This window comes from Arvicola amphibius, chromosome 10 (genome assembly GCF_903992535.2).
Source record: "Arvicola amphibius chromosome 10, mArvAmp1.2, whole genome shotgun sequence".
Classification (NCBI taxonomy): Eukaryota; Metazoa; Chordata; class Mammalia; order Rodentia; family Cricetidae; genus Arvicola; species Arvicola amphibius.
Genome location: NC_052056.1, coordinates 62,747,153 through 62,764,917, shown reverse-complemented (window position 1 = coordinate 62,764,917; position 17,765 = coordinate 62,747,153). Strand labels below are relative to the sequence as shown.

At 43.6% G+C, this 17,765-nt stretch overlaps 1 protein-coding gene across 4 annotated transcripts in view; it reads right to left on the bottom strand.

The window, feature by feature from the left end:
* Acap2 (ArfGAP with coiled-coil, ankyrin repeat and PH domains 2) overlaps positions 1-17,765 on the bottom strand; it is a 117,872-nt gene that overhangs the window by 82,281 nt on the left and 17,826 nt on the right. The window contains exon 1 of one of the 4 annotated variants that reach the window (XM_038345050.1): positions 2,040-2,159. The exons of 2 other annotated variants lie outside the window; for them this stretch is intronic. The gene's annotated coding sequence lies outside the window, so the exon portion shown is untranslated. Of the gene's footprint in view, positions 1-2,039; positions 2,160-17,765 lie in introns of those variants that run through there. One more of the 4 variants, XM_038345051.1, reaches the window with a different exon arrangement.

The window sequence follows — 17,765 nt, the reverse complement described above, 5'->3', positions numbered from 1 at the left end:
TAAACAACAGACATGATAAACGGGAGAGGGGCGAGCAGAGTAAAGGAGGCTGGCCTGGGCTACAGTTTCAAACAGGGTAATCTAGAAGTATTCCCCAAGAACGCGGCATTTGATCAAAGGCCTGAGCCATCAAGAAAGGCTGTTGTAAAACCAACCAGTGAAGCAGCCCTGGTGTGTCCAGGAAAGAGCAGGAAGGCAACATGGTTAGAACAGAAAGAAAGGCTACAGGGAGCTAAGGGAGAACCTCATCACACTGAGAGCCTCACAGACCTCTGCCGACCGCCGACAGTCTGAACCAGAGAAGAGGTAACAGTAGGGCATAATTTGCCAAGACGCAGTCTGGCTACTGAGTAGCAGAGTGCAAAGAGACAAAACAGGAAGCAGAAAGGCCAGCTGGAGGTCGCAGCACCCACTTAAGAGAGGAGACTGGCCAAACCAACACCCACCATGGTGAAAACTCCCCACATTCTAGTCATCTCCTGGAAGCTCAGCCAGGGCGATTTCCTGGTGAGTTGTGTGTAATATGCAAGTACATCCGTGTGCACACAAGTGCACGGGTAATGTCTAATCAAGGGTGAGACTGAGGCTTTGGCTAAAGCACTAAAGGGATAGAGTTATAATCAAGCGAAACCAGGAACCTCAGCAGCACCAGTTTAGGGAGAGAAGATCTAGAATTCAGATGTATATTTATCTGGAAATAGTTACTAGGTAGATACACTGGGAGAGCAACAGGTGGATAAGATAGAGCCCAGAGCTTAGGCAAGAAGTTTAAGAGGAGATGCGAGCTAAGAATACAGGGCTGGAGAGATGGCTCCGTGGTTAAGAGCACTGGCTGCTCCTCTAGAGAGAGGACCTGTGTTCAGTTCCCAGCACCCACATGGCAGCTCACAACTATCTGTAACTCCAGTTCCAGGGGATCCGACACCCTTGCAGACACACCTGAAGACAAAATACCAGTAAACATAAAATAAAAATAAATTATATTTGGGGGAAAAAAAGAGTCATAGATACAAAGACAGTACCAACAGACTTGAGACCACACATCAAAAAAAAGAGGGCTAAACTTTGGGACACTTTGATGTTAAAAGTCAGAATTTTGAGAAGGGCACGGTGGACAGACCGTGGTGGATTAAGGTGGTGGAGCAGGAGAGACAGGGTGCTGGTCATCCTGAGCGCTACAGCAAAACTCCACATAAAAAGTAAGATGTCAAAAGCTGGGGAAAGGAAAAGTTAAGGGGCGGGAAGTGAAGGTAACTGACAAAGATGGAAGAGAGGCCGCGTGTGTGGTTCCGAAATGAAAACAGCAGAGCAAAGTGAGGGAGCCCAGCAGACAAGCACAAGACGGCAAACGGTCACAAGGATAAACTGAGGCTTTTGTTGTTGTTTGTTTGTTGAGATGGAATTTCTCTGTGTCCCTAGCTGTCCCAGAACTATGTAGACCAGGCTAGTCCAGAACTCAGAGATCCGCCTGCCTCTCCTCCTGGGTACTGGGATTAAAGGCGTGCACCACTCCCAGCCACGGTGGGTTTTAAGATGATTACAAAACAGCTTTCAATATTGAAAACACTTTGGCCCTGATATTTTGGTGAATCAATGTACTTCTAAGGTGAGAGTAAGTGTTTTTAAAGTTTCCAATAAAATAAAGTGACTGGATTCCAGGCAGCCCATGAGACTAAATGAGACTAGGATGGGGTGGTGACACAGAAGTAAAAACCCAGCAATTGGGCTGCGGCTGGAGGACTGGGATGGAGGCCAGCCTGGACTACACATAAAAAATATGTATTTTTTTTCTCAACCACATACAATCACATTAACTGTACTGGTGAAGCATCAGGAATTTCTGTGACCCGTAAGATTAAATATTTTGCGTTTAACACAATTCACAGAGGAACACTAAACTACTACTTAAAGCTTCACAGACGCTTGGCTGGGCTAAATCTCACTGGTCAATCCCAGTACAGAGAGAGGTCAATCAATCCCAGACGGAGCGAGGTGGGGGACGGGGGAGGGGTGAATGACTTTCCCGGAGTCATTCTTACCTACAGCACAGGCCAGCTTCAGCGCTGCAAGCACGGCTTCTGGATGGTAAATACTAACTTACAGGCAGGTGGACTATCATGTTCCGCACAGTCTTGATTTCCTACGTAAAAATATTCACCAATTCATCACAAACTACGGTCACAAATAAATACACCCATCGTTCACTTAAAAGTAAATATTTCTCAAGAGAACAGGGAGACAAACCATAGTCAGAGAGAAAACATTTACAAAGACCTTCTTTGGTAAAGGGGTACAGTTCAGGGTAGAGCAACTGCCTAGCAAGCAGGCCATGGGCTATCGATCCCTAGAGCAGAGAAAAAGAAAAAAAAATTAACAAAGGAAAGTTAACCAAAATACAAAAAGAAGTTAAAACTCAGTAAGGAGAAAATAAGTCTGATTTTTAAAGGAGCAAAATCTCTGAGGAGGCAGCTCACTGACGAAACTAAAATGGCAAGCGCCTGGGACAAACAACAGCCAGTAAACCCCAAGGAGAAGCGCCAGCACACGTAAGAGAGTGATGGAAACCAGAACCACCACAGCATCGGGTGCTGGCAAGGACGCGGAGCAACACAAGCTCATTCACAGCAACAGGAAGGCCTCTGATTATGTGGACATGAGCTTTTAACTCCACGCTGGAGTTAAAAGCTCATGTCCACATAATCAGAGGCCTATGCAGCTTGTTCAAAGTGCCAAACAGTGAAGCAGCCGTCACGTCTTGCACTAGGTGGGTGGGAAAAGTGTAGAACACACAGGCACTGGGCTATAATTCACACTAAAGAGAAATGAACTACCAAGCCATGAAAACACACAGAGAGCTAGGCCTGTGGCACAGTCCTGTACTCTCAGCTACACAGTGGCTGAGGCATCAAGAGCATAAATGCAAATCCTGCTTGGGCTACAGAGCAAGTACAAGACCAGAATGAGTAACTCGGTGAGACCCTCTATCAAAACACAAAGTATAAGAGAGGGCTAGGGACATGGCTTGGTGTACCTGCCTCGCACAAGCAAGGCCCCCAGTCCACATGGCAACACCATCGCCCAAAAGACGCGAACACACTCGTGGTACACCTTAGTAAGTGAAAGAGGGCAGGATGCATACTTTCAGATTCTAAATAACACTTCCTTTAAAAAGTAAAATCATGGACACAGTGAAGGGACCAGAGGTGATCAGAGCAGGGGGAGGAGATCAAGAAGAGGTAAAAATAGGATTTTTTTTCACTTAGTAAAAACACCAAAACTAATCTGTATGACTCTACAATGGTAGATGCATGCCATTATAAAATGACCCAAATTCTATGAGTGAACCAGATTTGAACTATGGACTTTGGGTGACATCGATTTTAACAAATATACCCTCTGGTACAGGACATGTTTGCTTGATTTTTGCAGTGAGCCAAAAAAAAATTTGTCAGAATATAAATTCATTATTTAAAAAGTAAATACCACTTTCAGTGAGCAAAGGCAGACAAGAGCAAGGAGCAGCTAGATGAACCATTCCCTCACGTCTGCAACATCAACACCATTTTTAAATATTTTCAAATGTTGAACTTTATTTACTACTACTCTATTGATGGCTCTTTATAAATAAAAATTTGTTTAGAAAAATAAGACATGCAAAACTTATGTTTTCAATGCAGCAGTAGAAAGAGGAAATCTTCTGGTTAAAAACACTATAAAAATGAGTACAAAATGCAGATTAGGAGGAGATTTTCTTTGACAAAGCATTACAACATTTGAACAATATGTCCGTAAGTCACAGAGAAAAGGACAAGCAGGCCCAGCGAAGCGCAGCATGACAGTATCAAACAGACAACTTAAGACGAAGGAACGTGAAGAAAAATTAACGCAAAAAGATGTTCAATCTTACTATCAGTTAGGAAGACAAGTGTAAAGTGTAAAATACCACTTTAGAGATGTCATGCTAGCACGTGTTGTAGCGTAGCACACCGTGAGGGTGACGCCACGTTTCCCTGAGAAAAGGAGTCAATAGTCCAAATGGCACCAGGACGGAGTCTAGTTAGGAACTCCCCACCAAAGCCTTCCAGAGCGGAGTGTAACACCACAGGACGGCAAAGGCGCTGGAGGCAGAGGCAGGAAAACTGAGACTTGAGTAACAACTGGGCTTTAAGGCAACCCCCAAAGGAAAATAAACAGAGAAGAGATTCCAAACCACTAGGAAAACAGACACACTAAAAGAAGCCGTATCAATTCTGTCACCTCACACTATTTTAACAGTGGAAGTAAAAACATACCCAGCAAAAGAGCAGTTTTTTCGGGAAAGATTTACCATGTGCTAATAACCCTAGAATATCTTAAGTGTAGAAGCAAATCTTAAAATGTAGAAGGAAATTATCCTCACCTGCAAGAAAAGCAGCAGTAACCCCTCCCAGAGCATGGGAGCTCCTGCAGCGAGCCTGCTTGCTCTCTGTCTTCTCACCCTGACGCTCAGACACGAATCTGGGCCGCCCTGAACTCCTCCATGGTGCTGACACCCGTGCACGACAACATCGTGTCTTCTTCTCCACGGCCACAGACTTCTACCAGGTGCTAACCATCATCTCCCCCACTGCCCTGCAGCAACTGCTTCGCGAAGGCTCTCCGGCCCCCAAAATAACTTTGCCAGCACAATACAATCAACAAGTCCTTTGTTGTATTTTTTTTTTTTTAGCCTCACTGGCCACTAGAGGGCTAAACCCTAGCTGGACGGATTAACGGGTTAAATACACCTTCAGGGCAGTTTCAAACAACTTCTTAACAAAGGGACAAAGCAGCCTCGGCTGGGCTACACCTCCACAGCACTATCCTACCATCGCAAGGTTCTAGGTTTGATCCTCAGAACAAAAAAATAAATAAATAAATAAATTCCTGTAAAGTGGTTTATACTGTGAGCTGACCCTCAGCTGTGACTGATGTGCAGGCCGACAGAAATTGAGACCATAGTTACTAAACTGAAGGAACTTGCAGCAGAATGAGTGAAACCAGCCTTGAGGACAGTCTGACTATGGAACTGCTGTTTTGTGAGTGCAGACGGCTACAAGGTCTCTGTCACACAGGGATGGGCTGCCCTCCCTTCCGGCCTCTCCACACAGGTGAGTCGATTCACACTTGGCTCACCTACATAAGAACTGATCTCCTTCCTCATGCTTCTGACACTCAGGATGGACTCTGGTTGGCTGGCTGGTTTTTCCAGACAGGATTTCTCTGTGTAGTCCTGGCTGTCCTGGAACTGGCTCTGTAGACCAAACTCACAGAGATCCACGTGCCTCTGCCTCGGGAGTGCAGGGATTAAAGGCGCCACTAGGATTAGCCTTTCTTCATTCAGTGCTGGGGAGAGAACCCAGAGCCACACAGGCCAGGCAAGTGCTCTGCCTACCAATGACCTACATCTCTGTCCTGCTCTACTGTTTCAGCTAGCCTAAAACTTCCCACCTCCACCTCCTGGTGAGCTGGGAACAAGAACTGGAATCACAAACCTTCACACACCCAGAAGTTTCTCAACATCTGTCAAATGCAAGATTTTAAATACTGGTTTCTCGCTGTTGACTTAATTTGCATGTTTATTAGCAAAAAAGTGAAGCGTTTCTTAGTCTGCTAGTCAGACACATTTGTATTTTTCAACTGTCCATCGGCTGAGATTTTTTTCCAGGTAAAAAAAATTTGAAATGCTTTATTGAGATATAATTCAAATACCACACCTATGCAAAGTGTACAGTTCAATAACTCAGTATATGCAACATCTAATTTTAAAACACTCTCATAACCCAGCTCCATTAGGGATTTCTTCCCTTCCCCTTCCTGCTTCCCCAAGACCTAGGCACCTGGCTAAATCAGCCTTTTCTAGATATTTAACTGGGATTACAAGACTTGTTGTATTTGTTTTTTGAGACATCAAAATGCTCTTGGCTGTCTTAGACCTCACTTTGTGGACCAGCCTGGCCATGAACTCAGATCTGTCTTGCTTCTGCCTCCCTCTGCTGAGATTAAAGATATGTGTCACTATGCCTGGTTTTCAAGACTTTCTTTTTTAATCCTTTTAAAATACACAATTTTAAATCTTTTACGTTTCCAAATCCTCATATTTCATTTGCTAAGGAAACGGGTAATATTTTGATATAGCCAAGTCTATTCCAAGGCTCTACCTTCGTCTGGTACCATGCTTTACAGAACTACCCTGATTCTAAGGACCCAAGCGTTCTCAGTTTTACCAGGGAACTCATTACTCCAGCCGGAACAGGGCATGCACCCCACTCAGCTGCCCTCATACATTTACCAAATGACAACCCTTTTCCCTTTCATTTATCTTCACCATTCTCTAAAGTCGTAGACATTTTAGGTCTAGTCTGGACTTTCTTCTAATTCTTTCGTCTGTCCTCCGATCAGTTCTGTACTTCAGGGCCATGTTTAAGAACTGGTCAAGGACACTGCCGGCTGCTGTTATTTTAAATCTGCTTAGGGACACTGTGCTCAATGACATTAATTTTTAGGACTTTATGCTCACATATTTAGTCTTTCATCTAAACTCTAAAACACTGGTGTTTCGTTTATTACAAATGAGTCTAGGAAGAATTTATGCTTCCACAAAGATGAGTCTACGTGTAACAGGAATGATTCATGTTCACCCTTGTGAAACAAATGAACCTTCTAGGGCTGTTTTGGAACATCTCACATACTGTATGCTAATTTTGCTATTTATTTGTCATCTTTTGTTATTAATTGAGTGGGATTCTCCCCCCTCCACTTTTCTTCCTTATGACATACAGGAAATCTGCTAATGTCATTTTATACCCACACGTATTCAGAGATCTTTTTTATTACTCCATTACTTTCCATTCTGTCTTATACTTAATCAGACCTACCACAAACTGAAAGAGGTACCCAGGAATAGGGTCAGAATATACACCTGACTCTGTCGGTCTATACTCCACAGCTACATGTCCCAAGAACACAGTGCCCATGTCCCCACTACAGGAGACTGATTTCCACAGTCACCGACCCAGGGGAGAAGAGCTCTAGAGAGGTGTAAAAAGGAAATGACTCCACTCCTCTCACCATCTAGACACTAAATGTGCCTACAGGTCAACATGCACATCTTCCCAACACTTACATTTCAAAAAAAGAGGCATCGTACATCAAAAATAAAACCTTGTTTAAGAGAAATCACACAAAATCTGGAATAAATTATAGTATGAGAACGTTTTCGGCAATGTACCATCTGGAAAGAGTTCTATGTTACAATGTAAATCTGTGGTGTTTCTCTTTTTGAAGGAAATATGGGTACTCTTTCAGGAACTCGGGATCAGAATAATACCTGCAAATGTACCTCAGCTGCCGCTCACTAGACAGGCTTCCCTGCAACTACACCGTGAAGGCGACTACACCGTGAAGGCTATTCCAACTGTCAGGAGTGTAGAGCAGAACAACCACTCCAGGCTTCCCGCTCAAAACATCAGTGTTCAATGCAATTGATAGATTTCTGCATCCTATATTTTTTTAAGGAATGCACACACACTGGGTGTGGTGGTGCACGCCTTAAATTCCATCACTCTGGAGGCAAACGCTGGTTGGAACTCTGTGAGTTTGAGGTCAGCCTGGTCTACATAGTAAATTCCAAGTTAGTTGGGACTACATGGATAGATAGATCCTGTGTTTCCTCTCCCTTCCCCAAAAAAAGTATACACACGCATGCTCGCAGTTAACCTATTAGCCTGAGTTTCTTATAAGTTTACTGGCAATACGGTATATGGTTGCTTTTGATTAATGTATTACTGAGAGCTCCCTACTGAATAATGTAAAGGAAAGAATATAAATATCTAATACATGACTTACTATAATCCTCATTCCTGTATTACCTGCCAGTATAATCCCGATAATAAGCAATGGTATTCCGTAGGAGAAAAGCAGATCTTGCATGCTCAGGGCCCAGACAAGAGTGGATTGCCACAGCCTGTGCTCTGATTCTGCCTTGAATCTGTCACACTGCTCCACCCACTTTACACCTGACTGACTCGTCTTCTGTAGCTACAAATGCTATCTACCCTATTTCTCTCCAGGAGTTCTGAGAATCCTAAAACCTCTGGGCTATGAGGCATCCTAAAAATCAGCATTTTAATTCTTCCATTTAAAAAAAATAGAGAAAGTAGTCCATCTAAGGACTTAAAGGAAATATGGAAGGAAGGAGGGAGGGAGAGAGGGAGGGGGAGGGAGGGAGGGAGGGAGGGAGGGGGGAGGGAGGGAGGGAGGGAAAAAGGGAGGGAGGGAGAGAGGGAGGGGGGAGGGAGGGAGGGGGGAGGGAGGGAGGGAGGGAAAAAGAAGAAAGCAAGCTAGCTCTGACGATAAAAAACAACTGTTACAAAGAACTAAGTTCTATGATGTTTAGGAAAGACAGAATCATAAGGCAAACCAGACAGCACTGACTTAAAAAGAGGGGGCAGGGACAAACAGTAATAAAAACCCAAGTGACAGCACCAGGAAGCTGCCTCCTAGGAAGCTAGGAACAGCTACAATCCTGCAGTGCAGGAAGGAATCTATGTACAAAACTATAGTAACAAAGTCGGGCTCACAACTGTCGGGAAGGGCCGATCAACACCATTAGCGTTAGACCTTACCGAATGTTTGCCGCAGCCTCAGCCTGTGGCTCCAAGGAAATCGCGACCAACTATGGCCATAATCCCAAATGAGAAGCTAAACTACACATACAAGGCCCCCGGGGAATGATAAGATTAGAGGGGCAGAGTAAAGCTTCCTGGTTGTTTTAGGGTTTCCATTGCTATAATAAAAGACCATGACAAAGGGGAAATCCTTTCCCCTGACAGCCTAAGACAATCAACCAGGGAAGCTGGGGCAGGAACCTGGAAGCAGGAGCTGAAACAGAGGCCATGGAAGAGTGCTGTGAACTGGCTTGATCCTCCTGGCCTGCTCAGCAAACTTCCTTATAGCGCCCAGGACCACCAGCCCAGGGTGACACCCCCACAATGAGCAGGGCCTCCCACACCAATCATCAAGCAAGAAAATGCGCCACAGGCCAGTACAGCAGGGGCCTTTTCTCAGCTGAGGTTCCCTCTTCTGGAAGGACTCCAGCTGTGTCAAGTTGGCAGGAAACTCCCAGCACAGCAGGACACGGCAGACCTCTCTCACCTCAAACCATTTTCAGCAAGGATGAGAAGAGGGGTGGTTTGGAAAGTTCCAAGATGGGGTGGAAGTTGGGGTGAGGCTGTCTCTTTATACAGGACTTTCAGGTCCATTCCCGAACTGAAACACATGACAGGCTCCTTCCCTCACCTTGGGTTAGCTAGTAGAGTGGCTTTCATGATCCACTCTCACGGGCTGACGCCAGCCTCCAGAGATCACTCTGTGGGCTGACTGTCTCTCCATGAGCAAGCTAGACTACCGTCTGACTGGAGTGGTCCATGCAGCAGCAAAGAGGGCTCCAAACACACATGGACACACCGTAACAAATGCAGGTTCAGGGGAGCACTTCCTACAGTAGATGCGAACCAGCTGTCCTAGGCTGGTTTGTACTGTGGAAGCCAGCTATTTCTACAGAGACACTGGATGCTGAGAAATGGGCAGAAATACTGCAAATGACCAATACCCCACAACAAAGGAAAAGCATTTGAGAGACTCACCACTGAAAGGCCACAGCAGCTGCAGCCTAGCTTTCTTTAAGGTTTTGAAATCTTTTTAATAAATAGCTTAGCGAGCTGGACGATAGCTCAGCCTGTTAAGTGTGCGGCGCTGGCGCATGCGAGGTCCCGAGTTCGAACCCCGGGTCCGTGTGATTCTGTCACAGAGCGGTTCTGTGTCCCGTGTTTGTGTGTGTCTGTGTGCTGTGTGTGTGAACGTTCCCACGCTGTCTCATGGGAAAAAAATAAATAAATAGCTTTATGGAGATTTAACTGACATAAACTGAACATATTTAAAGTATACAATCGGTAAGCATATATATATATATATATATATATATATATATATATGAAGAGTCCAAGAATAAGAATATAGAAATGTAGATTCCAGAAATAAGCATGTAGAAATAAATTCAAAGTTGTAAGCCTAGGAGAATGAGAGCAGGCTGTCAGCAGCTTTCTCAGCAGCTTAAGGATTAACAGTAGGTTACTTTGCTTTACAACCCATAACTCTTCTCTGCCTGCAAGGCTGAAGCAGCCCTCTGCAAACTGAGGCTCTGCTCTTAGATAACCCTGGCCACTCATAACCGGCAATTGATGTGAGCTGAGTTAACTTCTAAATGATGGGTTGTACCTGACTTTTTGGTTGTGCATTTTCCCATACCCTTCCCTGCTCCACAAAACTGGCAGTATCAGGCACGTGTGGAGCTTTGGTTAAACACCATCAAAAAGTGTCAGAAGAAAACAATGACCTAAAATACAAACACTAGTTTAACTAAAAAGCTCTATTAATGGAAATTGCAGAGAAGGGCAATTTGTATCTGCGTTTACTTCGAAATTGTAAAAATTCCTTTGTTCATGCCTAATACTTGTTGCTTCTTGCTATAAAAAGGGGGAGTTTGGAAACCATCCTTTGCCACAGCCTTACAAGTCCATCTCCGGCTGTGGTCTCGGCTAACTGGTAAGCTTTCTGTGCCCCACGGAGATGTTTTTTTTTTATTTTTTATTTTTCCTGGAATAAAGTTTGCTTCTGGTTTACTAGACTTTGGTGGTCTGCCCCCCATCTTTGCCTGACCCCCTTGGACCCAACAATATACATTCACAAACCCACAAAATTTAATAATGAACTTAACTAGAACACTCCAAAAGTTTCCTTAGGCCCTGTTAGACTCTTTGTCTCCCATCTCTGCCCAGGACACATAAATTTAAGTTTCTGACAATGCTCAAGAAATAAAATTAACATGTACTCTTTGTGGTTGGGGTTCCGTCATTCTGCACACTTATGCTGTGATTCAGCCATGGTGTAGACAGTACAATGTTCTTCCACTGTTGAGTGATATATTCCATCTTGGAGATACCCGTTTGTTTATACATTCACCACACAACAGAGATGTGGACTCTTTCCAGTTTTTTAGCTTTTATTTAAAAAAAAATCTACTAGGAATATTCCCACAAAAATCTTTGCATGGATACATGATTTCTGCAGGGAGGCGTACTTGTGCATGGGCATGCAGACATGTCAGGTGTCTCCCTCTACCGCTCCCACCTTATTTTGAGGCAGGATCTCTCACAAACCTGGAGCTCACCCATCCCAATAGGCTCCAGAGATCTGCCAGTTTCTGCCTCCCCAGCAATGGGACCGCAGGCATGGCTACTGCACGGCACCCAGCTTTCTATGTGGGTACTGGGAATCCAAACTTGGGTCCTCGTGCTTCAATGGCAGGCATCTTTTCCAACTAAGCTTGCAAGCTTGTCTGTGTGAGGGTGTCAGGCCCTCTGGAACTGGAGTTACAGACAGCTGTGAGCTGCCATGTGGGTGCTGGGAATTGAACCCAGGTCCTCTGGAAGAGCAGTCAGTGCTCTTAACTACTGAGTCATCTCTCTAGACAATAAATTTTAAAAACATACATTAACAAAATTTCATCTTTCACTCATAACCATGGTGTGTCTCTCCTGAATTTTCTCAGCAATGCTTATAAATTGGGATTTGCAAGTCTTACTCTTTGCATCTTATGCTTGCAATGTCATTCTAAAGGTGCTGGTTTGGCTAGGAAATTTCTACCCAACAGGTGTTAAGAGGAGTTAAAAGCTGGACCCCAGTTAATAGTGCTTTAGGGATGTGACCTCATCAAGAATGGATCGGTGCACTGCAGATTCATAACCTGATGACATCACTGAAGTGTGGACTAGGAGGGACTAGACTATGGAAGCAGGTCAGAGGGCGCATGTCCCTAAGGACACACATCCCAGGCACCATGAGGTGACTGACTCTGCTCTTCCTGACACAATGCTCTGCCTCCTGGTGACTCAGGAACAACACAGCCCACAGGATTAGAACTTTTAAAGCCATGAGCCAAACTGAATGTCTCTCCTTGTTTATCTCAGGTATTCTGTTAACATGCTGAAATGCTAAGCAACATAAAAAGAGATTTTTACATTTTAATTTCTAACTATTCAATATCAGTATATATAACTTTGGTTACTACAAACTCTTAGGAGTTTGTTGTCAGTTTTTGGTAGATTCTATCAACTTTACTACATATAAGATCATGTTATCTACTAACAAAAACTCTTACTTGCTCCCCCGTCTTCCTCTGAGCCCCACTGGCACCAGCTAGAATCTCTAGCATGTTGAATTCAGTGGTGGAAGCACACATACTTACCTTGTTCCTCGTTAAAGAATAAAGCATTTAGTTTCTGCCCAGATATATGTTAGTTGTAGGGTTGCCTGAGCTTCTATCAGGAGTAGTGGGTTTTGTCAAAAGCATTTTCCAGAGCACGTGAGATGATCATCTGATTCTGCTCTCTGCTAATGTAGTCATTAATTGACTTTGAACTTTATACCCAACTCGCATCCCTGTAATAAACCCCACTTGACATACCGTAACCTTTTTACATAGTATTAGTTGTAATTTCCCAAGCTGTGAGGGCTATTGTTTGCTGTCTTGTAACTGTCTGATCTCAGTATGGGGAATGTTGCAGTCATTACAGAAAGAGCGGGGAGTGGCTCCCTGCTTATCTGCTTTCTTAACCTGTGGAGAACTGACATCTCTGCGTCATTAAATGTTTGGTTAAAAGCCACCCATAAAGTCACATTTTGACCAGGTATTACTTTCTTGCTTGCTAATTTTTAAACTATAAATGTCATTTTTAAATGGATATAGAACTATCAACAAAGTATTTTTCTTCACGACTAAACTTTCTCAAGTTACAACTTGGAGGAACATTCTAATTTCATCCAAGATGCCAAATTTGAAGGCATAAAATTCTTATATTATGAATGTAAACAATTATATTATATATTTATATCAAGTATAAATAACATATAAAATAATATCACTTTATTATGTTAATACCTACAAAATCTGTAGTGACAGTCAACATTAATCATTCATGACACCCCCTCCCCTTAATCCCAGGACTGAGGAGGTAGAGGCAGGTGGATTCTGTTCAAGGCCAGCCTAGTATATGGAGCAAATTCCAGGACAGCCAGGGCTGTAACACAGAGAAACCTTGTCTTGACAAAACCAATACATAAGTGATTCATGACCCTAAAGGGTCAAAGTATTTCCATGTAAATGAGTTGAATTGCGGGACAAACTTCAAAGACAAGTAATACTCATCTATCTAGGACCCAACAAGAAGGAAAAACAAAAAACCACAGTCACTGCTACAACAGAGCTGCCTATCATCCTAACACTTGGGGTGGGGGTTCTAGGCCAGCCTAGGCTACACAGTGACTCTGTGTGTGTGTGTGTGTGTGTGTGTGAGAGAGAGAGAGAGAGAGAGAGAGAGAGAGAGAGCGAGAGAGAGAGAGAGAGAGAGAGATTTGCCAAATGCAAACGCCAACACATCACTTGTTTGTCTGTTAAAAACATTTTGATTTTCAACTTTAAAACACTGTTTAGTTGGGCAGTGGTGGCACATGTCTTTAATCCCAACACCCAAGATGCAGAGGCAGGCAGATCTCTGTGAGTTTGAGGCCAGTCAGGGCTACACAGACAGAGAAGCCCTGTCTCAAACAACCCTACACCCAAAAAAGAAAGCATTTGTTCTACGTGACAAAATAAGGAAAAGTGTTATAGAAAGCAGGTAGAAAATTATGCCATGTCTGTAAATATTAGACTAACAAGATAAAGAAAAGTGCTTTGGGGTTGACATCAGAATGACCCACTGATGTGGGATTCCTCTCTGTATGCTGTGAATACCATTGGTTAATAAAGAAACTGGCTTGGGGCTGGGTGGTGGTGGCGGCGCACGTCTTTAATCCCAGCACTTGGGAGGCAGAGGCAGGTGGATCTCTGTGAGTTCGAGGCCAGCCTGGTCTACAAGAGCTAGTTCCAGGACAGGCTTCAAAAGCTACAAAGAGGGGCTGGAGAGATGGCTCAGAGGTTAAGAGCATTGCCTGTTCTTCCTAAAGGTCCTGAGTTCAATTCCCAGCAACCACATGGTGGCTCACAAACATCTGTAATGGGGTCTGGTGCCCTCTTCTGGCCTGCAGGCATACACACAGACAGAATATTGTATACATAATAAATAAATAAATAAATAAATAAATAAATAAATAAAGCTACAAAGAAACCCTGTCTCAAAAAAAAAAAAAAAAACAAAAACAAAAACAAAAAAACAAAAAGAAAAAAAGAAACTGGCTTGGGCCTGCGCAGGGAATAGAGGTAGGCAGGGAAAACTAAACTGAATGCTGGGAGAATGGAGAAGTTAGAGAGAAAACACGTAGCCCTGCCCGACACAGATGCCAGAACTTTATCTGGTAAGCCACAGCCATGTGGCGATACACAGATTAATGGAGATGGGTTAAACTAAGATGTAAGAGTTAGCCGATAAGAAGCTAGAGCTAATGGACCAAGCAGTGATTTAAATAATATGGTTTCTGTGTGGTTATTTCAGGGCTGAGCAGCTGGGAAACAAGTTTCCAGAGGGCTCCTTACAACAGCCCACAAAACTTGTTCAAGGTATCTGTGCCCGAGTCTTGTTCACTCCCAAAACTCTGACTCAGTAGATCTGAATCGACCCAAAAGTGTTCTGGAAAAAGTTTCCCATATGACTGTGACAAGCACTTCTGATTCAGAACTGCCTATCTGACTGCCTGGGTGACTTCTCAAGTGACCCATTAAACAACAAAATACGAGACAAGTACAGCGGCACATGCGGGTTAGTCCCAGCACACCGGAAACAAACAGATAAATAAACAAACGAATGAATAACGAAACAGTCTTAATACTGGGGGGAGGGGGTTGGGTAGATACCAACTCATGTGTTATGCTCCTTGGGATCAAATCAACGTCTGCAATACTGCCACACTTTACTTCAATAACCACTTCTAGCCCCTACGACCACAGCACAGCTGCTGGACTCCCATCAGAAGAGCGGCCATTGTTTCCACCTGCCAGAATCACAGCAAGGGGTGGCAGCGCCACATCTGTGCTGCAATCACAGAGAGGACACAGTGCAAACACAAAGGCTGATTGACAAGCCAGAGATCGCTACAATGACGTCCTACAATTCCCAGTGGCATTTTGATTGAAATGGGTTTGTAACTCATATAGAACGTTTCTTTTGTAATATCTAGATTTCTGCCATACTTAAAGGGGCATGCTGTTTCGGGGAGGGAGGGTTCAATAAATACTAAAAGAGTATTAACTACTTCAAACTTCAGATGTTGGGCTCTTTTCAAAAGATTCAGACACAGACAGTTTTTGCTGAGAATTTTTTGTATAACAAATAATTAGGAATAAGTACTTTTGGCATATACATCTTGACAACCTTATACAAAAAAAAAAAAAAAAAAAAAAACTCCTCTGGAAAAAGTAATAAACATTTGGGAAAATCTTCATATACAATTCAACATTCTGGTTGAATTTTTTTTATGTGTCAAAGATGCAGTGTCAGAGTATGTCTTCTGTAACCTTACAAAATGAGTCAAGGGCACAAAAATCAGAGCAGTAACAATGTATCCCTTGCACCCACCTGGCACTTCTTATACTTGTTTCATATGGTCCCATACTGTCGTACACTTTAAAGCAAATCCCCCACACCGTATTACCTTTCAGCTTTAACAAATAAATTGTAGCACAATCTCCTCACTACTACCAAATACCCTAGCCTGTGGCTCTGTTGTGATGCTAAGCACATTGACCAAAAGCAGCTGAGGGAGGAAAGGGTTCACTTGACTCCCAGGTTACAGCCCATCATCCAGGGAAGCCAGGGAACTGAAACAAAGACCACAGAGGTGTCGTGTTCAGCGGCTAGCTTCCCATGCTCAGCCTGCTTTCTCAAACAAGCCAGGACCACCTGCCCAGAAGGGGCACCATCCACAGTGGGCTGGTCCCTCCCACATCAATCATCAATCAGGAAAATGCCCAGACACACCCATAGCCCAATCTGATGAAGGCAATTTGCCAATTGAGGCTCCTTCTCCCAAGCTGAAGCTATAGTTTATGTCAAATTGATATAAAAAAAACAAACTTATAAAATAAATACAATATTAAAAATAATTTAATGTCTTATACCCATTTCATGTTTAACTTCCCCATATTGTTTCAGAATGTACTTGTGCAGCTCATTTTGTTCCAGGTTGTATCTTTTTGTTTCATACTATAATACACTAAAATAATTTGCCCAAAATCCTCAGTATGTGGCTGGGTGAATGGCTCAGTGGGTCAGGTAAGTGCTTGCTGCACAAACCTGAGAACCGGAATCCAGGACCCCAGCACCCACAAAACAGAAAGGGCACCTTTCCCCAATAAGAGTTTTGGTTTCTACTCATTGCACTGATTTCTGTAAAGATTATATATAAAATGGGAATGGGCAGAGTGACTGCCTAGCATGTGTGAGCCTTGGGTTCGATTCCCACCAAGAAACAAAAGAATAAGGACAGGACAGGAAGCACAACACGTCCAAATGCACGCTCCCATTTCTCAGAACTAAACTATGTTAACAGTTTCCCCTTTGAGGGATGGGGTGTGCTGGGATCAAACCTAGAGTACCAGAGGCTCCTGTGTGCTGGCAGGGGTCACTCACAAAGTCACACACCAGCCTTCCAGCACTGTTTTGATCAACACATAGAAACCAGCATTGCTGTCTCTTGGCCGCTGGAGGATCACAGCCATCTCCAACAACACAGTGATCACCAGACCAGGAAGTCCGTGGCCAACCAGCGACGTCACCGGTGTCCTCCACTGGCAACAGTACTAAGACAAACATTGAAGTTAGCCAAACTGTGCAAGACACACCAGGTGTCATCTGTGGATTGGGATTCAAAACTCTTTGGTGGTAGTAAGACAATCTGCCGTACTTATGATTCCTAGGATCATACATAGAAAAGGAAGCCCAAACATGCCCGCAAGACAGGTCTGAAGGAGAGAGAAAGAAACTTCAAGGAACAGTGAAAGAAAAGGATGGAATTGGGGGGGAGGAGGGTACATGCAAAGACCAATGCTGGAGCTGGCAAAAGCCACAAGAAGGACGGTTCTGCTCTGACTTGATCTGACATGATGAAGCAAGTTTCAAAAGCAAAGGCTAATAACTATAAAAACTGTGACTACCACTGAACAAAAGAGGTACTCTTTTAATACATGGATACAGTTTAGTGTTTAAATCAGAGTAAACAAATCCAACTCAAACTTTCGCTATTTCTCTATACTGAAAACATTCAAAACATAAAGTCCATAAATAAGTACATGACTGTCCACAGTCACTCCACTGTACAACAGTACAATGATGTCACCCCTCATCGTGACACCATGGCCCCTGGGGCAACCTTTCTCCTCCCTACCTCAGACTTTTGTTACATGTATGTTTGAACCTATGAGCGTCATATCATGCATTCTATTGATCCACGTTTTTCATGCACACCAGTGTGTATCATCCATGTAAAGCGAGGGCCACAGTCTCACGTTTTCATGAATGGGACTGTAACGATGCATGGCTTAGAGCAGGGGCTAGCAAGGTTAATGCAAAGCACCAGAGAGCAAACGAGGTCATCCTGGCTACTGCAGAATTCCAAATTCTGCAGATGCTCAAGGCCCTGATATAAAATGATGCCATATTTGTATATAACATTTACACACACACATACACACACAC